Source organism: Solanum lycopersicum, chromosome 10 (genome assembly GCF_036512215.1).
Source record: "Solanum lycopersicum chromosome 10, SLM_r2.1".
NCBI lineage: Eukaryota > Viridiplantae > Streptophyta > Magnoliopsida > Solanales > Solanaceae > Solanum > Solanum lycopersicum.
This window is the reverse complement of record NC_090809.1, coordinates 56692200-56704145: the sequence shown is the minus strand read 5'-3', so window position 1 is coordinate 56704145 and position 11946 is coordinate 56692200.

Below are 11946 nucleotides of genomic sequence, written 5' to 3'. Positions count from 1 at the left end.
AAATTCAGAATCTGATGAACAAATAATCTTGATTTGCTTTGATCTCATTATTGAAATCCTCTTAAGGCTTCCGGTGAAATTTTGTTTGGAAAACATGGCTTGCTTTGATCTGTAGCCCTAACTTTATCAAGTCTCATATGATTTGAATGTATTCTAATTAAATCTGAAATCTCTCATCAATGTCATTTACATTTTAATATAGAAGTAAGGAGGTTATATTGTAGGAAAAGACCTTTCAAAAGCGAGGTGTTTATGAATAAACAAAGTAAGAAAAATTACACATATTGAATCCTATATAATATACAATATATGTTGCTTTGATAATAATGTTTACACCATTCTCCAATATAATTGGTATTCTTGAAACCTAGTCTTGTATATGTACCAAAGGTGAATAGAATGAGGAGAGGATATAAAGAGGCAAACTTTGTACAATTAGAAAATGGTACAAAAAGTAGTACTCATAGAAGACAGATTTTCCCCAATAGAATTATTAAATATCTTAAACTAAATCCACCTGACCACTTAGAGGTATAACAAAGAATGTGATCCTACCCTTCCCATTTCAAAGATAGAAAAAGAAAACATAAATAACGAATCCATTGGCAAACACCATTGTAGGTCACATTAATACTAAACGCCTGATACGTCAACTCAAATTATCTACTTCTTATCTACAGTGAAAGTTTAACTTGTCCCCTTTCATAAGATGAACCAAGAACACTACAAGAAAGAAGGCGGCAGAAGCTTTGATAATTATGATTGTACAAGTAATTATTTGAAATTGTTCCATCTTTGCAAAGGGTTGTTATATTTTCTTTTTTTTTAGTCGAATAATCATCATATATTTAAGGAGATATTTAACTTCTTCATGGAGATCTTGTTTTTATTAAAAAAAAAAAATCTTTTCTTTTTGCATATTTCAATGATAAAAAGAACTTTTTTTTCATTATTTCTAATAGCTTATTAGAATTTTTTGGTGCTGCCTTTCCATTAACTTAGTTGTTTGGTCAATCAAAGATTGAATTATTCTTTTTAACTTTAGTAGTAAGATTGATATTAGCGAGTTATGACGAGAGAGAGGGAGTGTGCGGATGGTAAGCACCCTTCATTTTCAATTTGGAGGTTGTGAATTCAATCGCCAAGGGAGCAAAAGGCATTACAACAAATTTGATTATCAAGGACAAATAATTTCGTTATTAATAAATCAGATTTTGTCACTAAAAATCTTATGGGACGAAAAATAATTTATCATTTAGTCGTCATTAAAAGTGTGTCTCTATATATATAAAATGACGATTTAATGCTTCGTCACTAAAAGTATTCCATTAACTACAAAAATAAAAATCGTTCCAAAATGCTTAAACATTTGTGACAAATTTATTTGTTGTAAAAAAATATATTTTTTGTAGTTAATAGTATGTTTTGTCACTAAAAATGTTATTACTATCGACAAATTTATATCGTCGCTAATTATTTTACTTCAATCAGTGACGAAATCAATTGTCTCTAAAGTTATATATACGTAGTTGAACAAAATCTAATTTTGTCACTAATGATTATATTTTATACTCCCTCCGTCCAGTATTGTTTGTCATGATTTCATCATATTAATATGCAAAAAAAATGTAATTTATAGTAATTTTCATATAGTTTTAGGATATCTAATTTTTTTGTTGAAAATATCGAATTAATGTGATCTAATTTATCTTTAGAAATTAGTCAAATGGACTTTTAATAAGCGCAGCATGACAAACATTTTCGGACGGAGGGAATATAAAAAAATTATTTTTTTCTTAAATGTATATATTATAAATTTATCATCATAAAAATGGGGTTTTTCTATATTATATGTTTGAATTAAATTGTGTATTTTTAAAAAATATGTTTAAATATATTCATTACAATTTTGTCTTTTATTTATTTATTTTTATAAGTTTTTAAAATTATTCACTACAATAATAAATTTATTTTAAATTAAACTTTTGAATTTATTCAAAAAAATGAATAGTTGGTTCAAGTTGAACATCGATATCAGTAACTATAGTACTTCATCATAATATATTTGAAATCCTCGTTAGATCATTTCTTTTATTTATGTTTTTATTTTTAGTTTATTTCATTTTTACACTGATGGAAAAGTTAATGAAAATTAATGAGATATATTGCACCTTTGCAAAGTCTAATTTTGTCGATGTTATCTTTGCATAGTTACTCTACGTACATATGTGCAATTACTATTAGATATGCACATATTTATATACAAAAGCAAATAGATTGACTTAATCTATGTAGTTTACCAATCACAAATCAATAGACATGCACAAAACTTAGCACAAAGACTTGACAAATTATTATTTTTTTATCGTGCTTAGCAATGAAAGTGTATCAAATAAAAAATAAAAATGCTAAACAAATAAATATTAGTCATCTAGTAGTAGAACTGTGCCCACTCACAATACCTATAACCCGGATTGTATTTTTCAAATGATGCATTTTATAATTCCGTAATTTAAGAAAATTGATATATTTAACTTTTTCATTTTTACAAAATCAATCGAATTCATTGATTTTAATATTTTCACTTGTCAATTAACGAATGGACTCTGTCTACTTCTTATAAAGCACTTGTACTATTCTTTTTGTAAGTCGTCACTTGTTATTATGAACAATTGCAGAAAAAAAAATTGGTTTTAGCTATGATTTTTTTTGTAGCTAATAGTTTAATTAGTCACAACAAATTTTAGGTCGTCGCTATCTAACACCTTACATATTTTGTGATAATTTTTTTGTTATAACTGAATCATAGATTGATTAGAGACAATTAAATATTTGTCACCAATTATTTATATTATCATGACGAAGTAAATGTTATAATTAAGTATAAATTTTCATAGCTAAAATTTATAATATTTAACTAAGAACTCTAATTTGTTGATATTCTAACAACATATCTTTTAGATGAAATTCTTTTGTGTCAAAATTGAATAAATCATAAAACAAAAAATATTTTTTTCATGAATTAGATACATTATTAGTGACGGAATAATTTGTCACTGATAACTTTAAATTCGTGACGAACATTACTTAACAAATCGCGTCACTTAATTTTTTGGTGGAAAATTTTAGCGGATAAAACTTTGCTACGGCTTTTTATGTTTCGTCATTAAAAGAATGTGTCTCATATATTTAAGCATAAAAAGTAAATTTTGTCACTATTAGCGAATAATTAGTGACAAATTTGATGTTGTGTTTGTTATAAATTACATACACTATTAGTGACGAAATAATGTGTCACCAACAACTTTTAATTCGTGACTAATATTACTTAACAAAATGACGCCAAATAAATTTTTGGTGTAAAACTTTGCTAGGAATTTTTATGTTTCGTCACTAAAAGTATGTGTCTCATATATTTAAGCACGAAAAGTAAATTTTGTCACTAAAAGTGAATAATCAGTGACGAATTTGATGTCATAGTTTGTTTTAAATTACATTCACTATTAGTGACGACGTAATGTGTCACAGATAAATTTAAATTTGTGACTAACACTACTTAACAAAATGATGCCAAATAATTTTTTGATGGAAAACTTTAGTGGGCAAACGAATTCTTATGTTTGGTCACTTAAAGTATGTGTCTGATACATTTAAGTACAACAAGTAAATTTTTGTCACTAAAAACAAATAATTAATGACAAATTTGATATCGTAACTAATAATTTTGTAGTTATATATCATATTTGTTGTAGTGAGGAGTGGGAGCTCCTAGGAAGGGTTATATAGCTTAGTAGATTTCTTTCTCTTATATAACAGAAAACGTTTTCTCAAGTAAAAAGACTTATATTACTAATTAATGGACTAAAATCACTATTCAAACTTGATGTCAAAAAGAATCTGATACAAAGGATATTACAAGTTAGGACAGAAGGATATGCATAGTAGATACAAATCATTATTAAGGACTAACACGTAATCGTATTTTAACAAAAGAGATATTTAGTGGCTATAATTACTTTTGTCGAAAAAATATTTACCCTTTAATGGTACTTATGGAGTGTTTGTTACAAGTACTTAAACGTTATGTTGACGTAAAATATGATATAGCAACAATTATATGATTGCCGCTAAATAATTTGAGCAAATATTTTATTATTGTTAAAGTGTTGGATGCTTTTAATTATGGTTCACTTATATCCGATAATAACTGTACAAATATGACCTATACGCTGCAACTCCACAAACCAATTGCTTGTCCAAAAAGATGCAAATATAGGAAAATGATGTAGAAAGAACAAAAGAGGTGTACAACCACACATTTTAAATTATTTTTATTTTCTTAAATAACAAAAATATTTTTATACCACTTTTTTAACGAGGAATATATCCACTTTAATGGTGAAATTGAAGGATATATTTGTCTATGTTCTCATTGTTATCGTTAGAGGTGATCACATTTTATGTTTATTATGATTTTTTTTTAACCAAGAGTGATAACTGATAAAATAAATTTACTACATTATTGACTATTTTTCCTTACAAGACTAAGGTAGCATTTTATGTTTATTATGATGATTATTTTTACCAAGAGTGATAACTGAATTTACTACATTATTGACTATTTTTCCATACAAGACTAACTTTTTCATTTTGAAAAAAGAGTGACTTAGCATTTATAACTTTTGTTATAATTTTGAAATTTGTCCATGTAACGACTATCAGTTCGGACTTTTTTCTCCAAAGTATTATGAGAGATGATTTAACATTAAATTTTAGTACACTATTTTATTTATTTTAGTGATATGAGTTTGCTATAAATTTAGCAAAGAGATGAACAAGCCTATTCATCCTAAAGCATGGCAGAGGAACAATTAAGTTCCGAAATTGAGGTTTTAAACTTATCAGAAAAACATGGAGTATCTCATCAGAGCAACCCAACAATCCCTTTTTATCTGCCAATTGAAATTGTTATCGAAATTTTCTTAAAGCTTCCGGTAAAATCTCTCTTGAAAATCAGGTTCGTTTCAAAATCTTGGCATGTTTTTATTACTAGTCCTAAATTTATCAAGTACCATCTTAATTTATCGGCTAATCATAACAAATACTTCACCAACCATAATGTTATTTTGAGTATAACCCAACCAGAACTCAATCTTAAGGATTGTTTTATTATGGAGGATACTGACTTGGATTATCACATGGAAAACTCGGGTATATCTTATACGATTGAGGGTTTTATCAATGGATTGGTTTGTCTTGTGAATAAGGAAAATGAAGTATTTCTATGGAATCCAACAATAAGAAAGTGTAAGAAATTTCCTAGTTTTAGAACTCAATTGAAGAATGAGGGTTATTTTAATTATGGCTTTGGATATGATGAGATCCATGATGATTACATGGTAGTGTGTATTTTTTCTATTGTTGGATGTCCACCTCATTTTCAAGAGATAGATATATATAGTCTAAAGAAAGATTGTTGGCAAATAATACATTGTTCACTAAACGTGATACGATTAATTGGGTCGGGAAAATTTGTGGTTGGAGCATAACCTCTTTCAATTTGATTAATGAAAAATGGAGAAAAGTGGAACGACCTTACAATGGAGAAGAGAGTGAAGCTCTTGTGTTGGGGGTGTTGGGAAATAATCTTTCCGCAATTTGTAATAATTCAACTACTCACGTAGATGTGTGGACTATGGAGGAGTACGAGGACAAAGAATCTTGGATAAAGATGTTTGCAATCGATTGTGCTCTAAATCCCGTGGATTATTTGTTTTCTCACTCATTTTGTTTGTCAAAAAGAGGTGAATTTTTTATTATGTTTGATGATAGTGTGATGATATACGATCCAAAGGATAACTCAATTAGATATTCAAAGACTAGGGAATTTGATTATGGTGTTCTGACAGAGTTTTTTCAAAGTCTAGTATGTCCGCTTTCACAAAGCGAATCGAAGGTACAAAAAGAATGAAGACATTGTGATCATTGCAACTATATAAGTGATGATTTTGCAAGAGTTCAATTCTATGCATTTTAGATTTTACAAAGGACATGTTTTAGGGGGAACTATAACCCACATCAATCCTCATGGAGACCTAATTTGTATTTTTCCTTTTAAGTATTTTCATGAAATAATATATTTGTTTTTTCATCGTTTTTAAATAGCTTATTAATTCCTTTTAGCAATATCATTTCATTAATTTAGCTATTTGGCCAATTAAGGATTGTATGTTTTTCAGTTTTACCAGTAACTTTGATATTAGTTAGAATGGACAAAGCAATGGAGAAAATATTTATTTGCTATGACTTAAAAGTATATTGAAAAACTTGTCAACATGGAACATGATAGCACCTTATAAATGTTCAAATCGAGATGTTAGTTTATTAAAGAAAAGGGCACATAGAAAAAAATTATATATTTTTTTATTTATTGGCAACCAAAGATATAAGAACCTTATATTTTTTATGTTTTAAATTTGTTAAAAGTATATTTATAATGCTTAACCTAATCTTAATAAGAGTTTGAGTTCTTCACTTTCTTATAGGGAAAAGGTATAAAAAAATTCTTGTAAATTTTACTTTTATTAAAAGTTTGACTCATATTTTTCATTATTATTCTTTGTTAAATTATAAATATAATATTTTAAGTAGTTTAATTAGTATGTCAAACTTTATTAAAGAAAAAATGGCACATATATAAAAAATTTCAAATACTAGAATATCAAAATTTGAGTGTGTATTTATATAATTATGCCAATTATTAAAGCTTCATGTATTTTTTTTTGTTTTTCTCTTGTTCTTTAATAATAACCCAATTCAAAGTTTAGCTTCAATTCTATACGACAAACGAACTTTAAAATCATCATCATTTATTTCTCAAAAAGATGAAGTGGTTAATTTTGCAGTTGATGTTAGATTGGAAATTGATTGTGTTCCAAATTTGGGCTTGTAGGAAATAAGACTGAACTTTGATTCGAGCTAGGACATGAATACATAAATCCAATTAGAAGAGAAAACAAAGATATATATATATATACTGAAATGGTTTAAGTTTCAATTCTAACAATTTACGTTTCTCATGAGACGATCATACGCACTAAAATTGCTCTCAATATTGCAAACCACGAATAAAATTATCAATAATTTAATTTAACTTGTAAAAATGAAGAAATTTAAATAGTTACTAGTAAACGAGATAGAATTACCACCATTTTTTATTGTGGGAATGAGTAAAAATACAAAAATTGAATTTAGTAATTAACTTTTAGTGGAAATTGTATTTTATTGCCACTGAAAAGAGAATATTTTTTATAGCCAGTGTGCATTTGCCGCTATTTTTCATTTTAGAGAATAAGTTAGTGATAATCATTTTATTATCGTTAAATAATTGTCACTAAAAATATTTTTTTTTGGTGTAATGTAATAATGATAGGGTCCATGATCAAATTGGTTTTACATGAGGTATTGTAGAATGTTTGGAGTTAGCCCAGATGATAATCTTGATTGTGGCAACCAAATGTATTTCTAACTCTTAGTTTGTTTCTAGGTAACCATACATCATCTGTTTGTTGTCTTGGATACATATATGGTAATGAAGTCGCCTTCATATCCACCTCGGATATTGCCACATACATTATGTATGAAAAGTTGTTTTTGCACTTTAATCAAATAAAAAAATTGCAATAAATTTTATCAATTCTTCATAAATAAATAGTAAGAAAAAAATTAAAAGTGTAATGGAAATAATTTGGATGACTAATAAAATTGAAAAATGAGACAAGCTTGAATATTTTTTGAAGAAAAACATATGGCGTAAAAATTTTTTCTAATAATAAAAGTGTCTCGGAAAGAATCTAAATGAGAATAAGGCCTCATTTGTTTTCATTAAGATTTAGAAGTTTAAATGTGAATACACATTTAAATATTAAGATTAAGATGTCAGAATTTGAATACTTGTCTGAATATTAAAATGTAGTTTGTAAATCTGAATGTGCATAATATTTTTTAAAATTTGAAATTAAACATTATATCAATAAAAGTTTTCTTTTTTTGCTTTGGTAAATAAAAGTTATAATCCACACCAAGATACTTCTTCCAAACAATTGTTTCAAGAATAAGATTATAACCCATCCCAGAAAAAAATAATTTATTTGTGTTTCAAATAAATTTTTTCTCAAAAAACAATGATAACTTCTTCCAAAGAAATTTTGACAACAAACAAATTGTGTGACAAGAAGAGTTTTTCATAAATATCAATGCACCCAAGAATATTTTATACATTAGAAATATTATATAAATACTTGTAAATGATTATGAGAACTTATCTATTCGAAAGAAAAAAATGATACTTGATTGGAAAAGAAAAGGAAGAAACTTTAAACTTGTCCAGAAGAAAAGCAAGGAAGAAGAGAATTTGTTTATGAAAAGAATGTTTATTATTTTAATAGAGTTTGAATGATATTAAGGCCTCATTTGTTTGCACTTAATGGGTGTCTGAATCTTAATCAATCAAATTCGCCTCATTCAGGTTGTTTGTTTTTTAGGACTAAATCTTAATTATTCAGATTTAGTTCATTAAGTTTTTTTGTTTTATTTTCTTATAAGCCTCTTAATAGATCTGACTACATCTGAATGAATCAAATTTGTAACACACTCTTGCAACCATTCAGACTAAAAAATAAGACTCCTACCTTAATTCAACTACATCACAACAACTCATAAATATTTTTAACTTGTTTAATTAATGTTAATAACACGCTTACCGTTATAAATTCATATATTCTTACTAACTTAATACACGTCTTTTACTTTCATAAATTAACCCATATATTCGAATTGATAAGCACTTCATGATATAATATTTAGCACTAAGCCTATACAAAAATCGAGTCAAACCATCAACTCGAACCAATTTTTAATTTATTGGGCTAACGGGTCAGGATATTGGTAATTGGTTTGGGGCTCGGTTTAGTTTTTTTTATTGACTTAACGGTTCCCTAGTCGGGTTGGGAAGGAAAAATATGGGGTGCCCGATACCCCGATAAGACCCGCTATTTTTTTCCTAATTTCTAATTTCACAATTCTAGTTATTAGGACTTAGGTTAGAAAACTCTTCGGTTCCAAACTCCTCTCGTTTAAGGACTTTTCGTTTCTCCAAATTTCAAAGTCAGGCGAGCGAGGAGACGACTACAGACTACTCCAGTCACTCAGGCGAGGCGAGGCAACGACTACTCCAGTCACTCAGGCGAGGACGCAACTCGCAAGGTAACGACTAACGATTATACCTCAAGCCTGCAATATTTTTATTCGTTCCATTAATCATTATGTATGTCTATTTTCATGATTCAACTGAAAGAACAAAACATTGGCTTGTTAGTCGAGTTTCAGTTACTCTGAAGAAGTGTATATTGATGCATACTTTTGGTGTATCTTCTGATAGTGTATCTTCTCTATGCTATACCAATTTGTTATCTAGTCGGATTGAGATATGAATTCAGTGCATTTGTGTACTATACTCTGGTCTAATTGTTTATTTTCGTGATGATGGAGTTCATTTTCAGCAACATGTTTTGCATTGGTGATAAAATTTCCTCCTTTAAATGTCATTTGTTGGTTGTCTGATAGGTGAGAAAGCTCAAATTTCAAAAGTTAGAAGCTTGAATGCTCGAGACTTTGAGTCTCACTCTTCTCAGTTCTCATGACTTCTGCACAGACCTACTCGGCTCTCCAGTCTTAGGTTCTCAGTCGCTCACTTCTAAAGCCTCACAAGTAAATCTCAAAATTTTAAATTCACTTAGTTTCAAGATTTTACTATGAAGTTTGATGTTTGAATTTGATTATGAGAAAATGATTGTGAATTTTTTATTTGGCAATAGAAAGAACAGCCAGTGAATTTGTTGTCCTTCAATTTAATTAAGCGTGTTGAAAGGCCGAAAAAATTGTAAATCAGAAACAAGTCCAGCAAAAGAATCATGCCTGTCTCATTGAGATGTACATTCAAGTTAATTTATTCTTCCTTCATTTTTTCCCCAATCATTTTCTGTTTGTGGGCCAGTTCACTGCAAAAAAAATTTTAGTTTACCTTACCTAAATCCCATAGTGTAATGACCTAAATTACATTCTATCCCTACTATTTTTTAATTTACTAAAATTCCTCAAAATAAGTGCTATCCGGATGCATAGCAAATGAGTTGGATACACAAATTTTGATATACTAAAACAAATTCAATTACACTTTTAAAGGAAAGAGAATCCATTTTGAATATTACTTTCCCAAATCATGCAAATTAATTTGATGTCAATCTCTCCTAAATGGTAACAACTTCAATCAATTAAAAATTCAAATTTTCTTCCATCTATTTTCTTCCAACTATTCATTCAAATGCAAATCCTTCCAGAATCAAAAAAATTCAAAATTCATTTTTTTTCATTTTATTCATTGTCTCATGTTCATCAAATAATCATTCAAATTTGTCGAAAATTTGATAAGATGCATAATGAATAGTAGTTGCACATATAATTTTGAGTGAATCTCAAATTCACCACTGCAGTATATCGATGAGATGAGGAAACACTTGGAAAACCGATATAAAGCAGTAGGAAATCATAGGAAATGGTTTATTATGTTGCTTGGCCTCCTCTTCATCTCATCTCGATCATAAGCACCAGTAGGAGATGATCAAAGAAGCTACTGTCCATTTCAATTTGTACTTCATAATACATTAAAATCTAGTTAATGTATCCCAAAATTCTTCTTCTGAATCTTTCTAAAAAAAATCTCAATTTTTTTAATCAAATTATCGGCAAATTGTACTTATACAACTTGAACATGTCGATCTTGTTGAGACATTTCGAAATATGAGAAAGTGAGGTGAGATATGAACGATACAAAAGTGATGAAATTGTTGTTGGTCAAAATATTGATTTGTGAATCACAAATCAACCATTGCAGTTGAATTAAAGATCGATAAGTTGTTGAAAATTTTGGAGATCTAATACATCGTTGAGGTGAAGAAACAAAAGTTGGGATTTTCAATGTATTCGTTATGCATTGAAACAACAAATAAATGCTAAAGAGATGCATAGCTTTCATATATCATTCATACCTTTTGTAATGTTGTGTAATCGTTCTTTTGAATTTTGTTTTTGATATGAATAGATTTATAAATACATTACTATTTATGTATCTCGTTTAAATTGATAAGTGTTGTAATTCTACTAGATACATTAAGTAATTGTTTTCCATACAAATGTTAGGTTTGAGATTGATACATTACTTTGTGGTAGTTTCAACGTATCAGATACTATTAGTATAAATTCAAACTTACGTATCATGTCTAAAAAATTGTGTATTTGCTCATGCAAAAATAAAATGTTGTGTATCTGATACAATATAGAGTATGTTGTATTCTATAAAATTGTATATCTAACACAAAATTTGTACAGTTGTGTTTGATAAAAATATTTTTGATATTAGCGCTGTTTAAATGACAAAATATTGCGTACATGATCTTCAAGATCTTCCCATATCTCCTCAAATTAAATAGACTTTTGATAATAACATTTACGTATCACCACTTATGAATCTGATACATACTTGTGTGACACTTTAATGGATCATGTATTGTGTACGGATACATATCCTTCTAAATTTGAACAAGATAGAAGATACATAGAAACACCTAGATACATGATACATTTGGTAGAAATTTTGTTGCTAGTGTGAAAAACTAATTAAGTTTATATATCAAAACTAATATTTGAACACGATATACTGTGCATTATAAAATCGTAATGTATCGAAGTGTTGAAACAAATACATTATACATTAATTTGAGAAACAAAGTTAACTAGATACATTAAAAAACAGTCAATGTATCACAAACTATAATAATAAGATAATTTAGTATTTAAACACGATACATTGTACATGATGAAATTGTAATG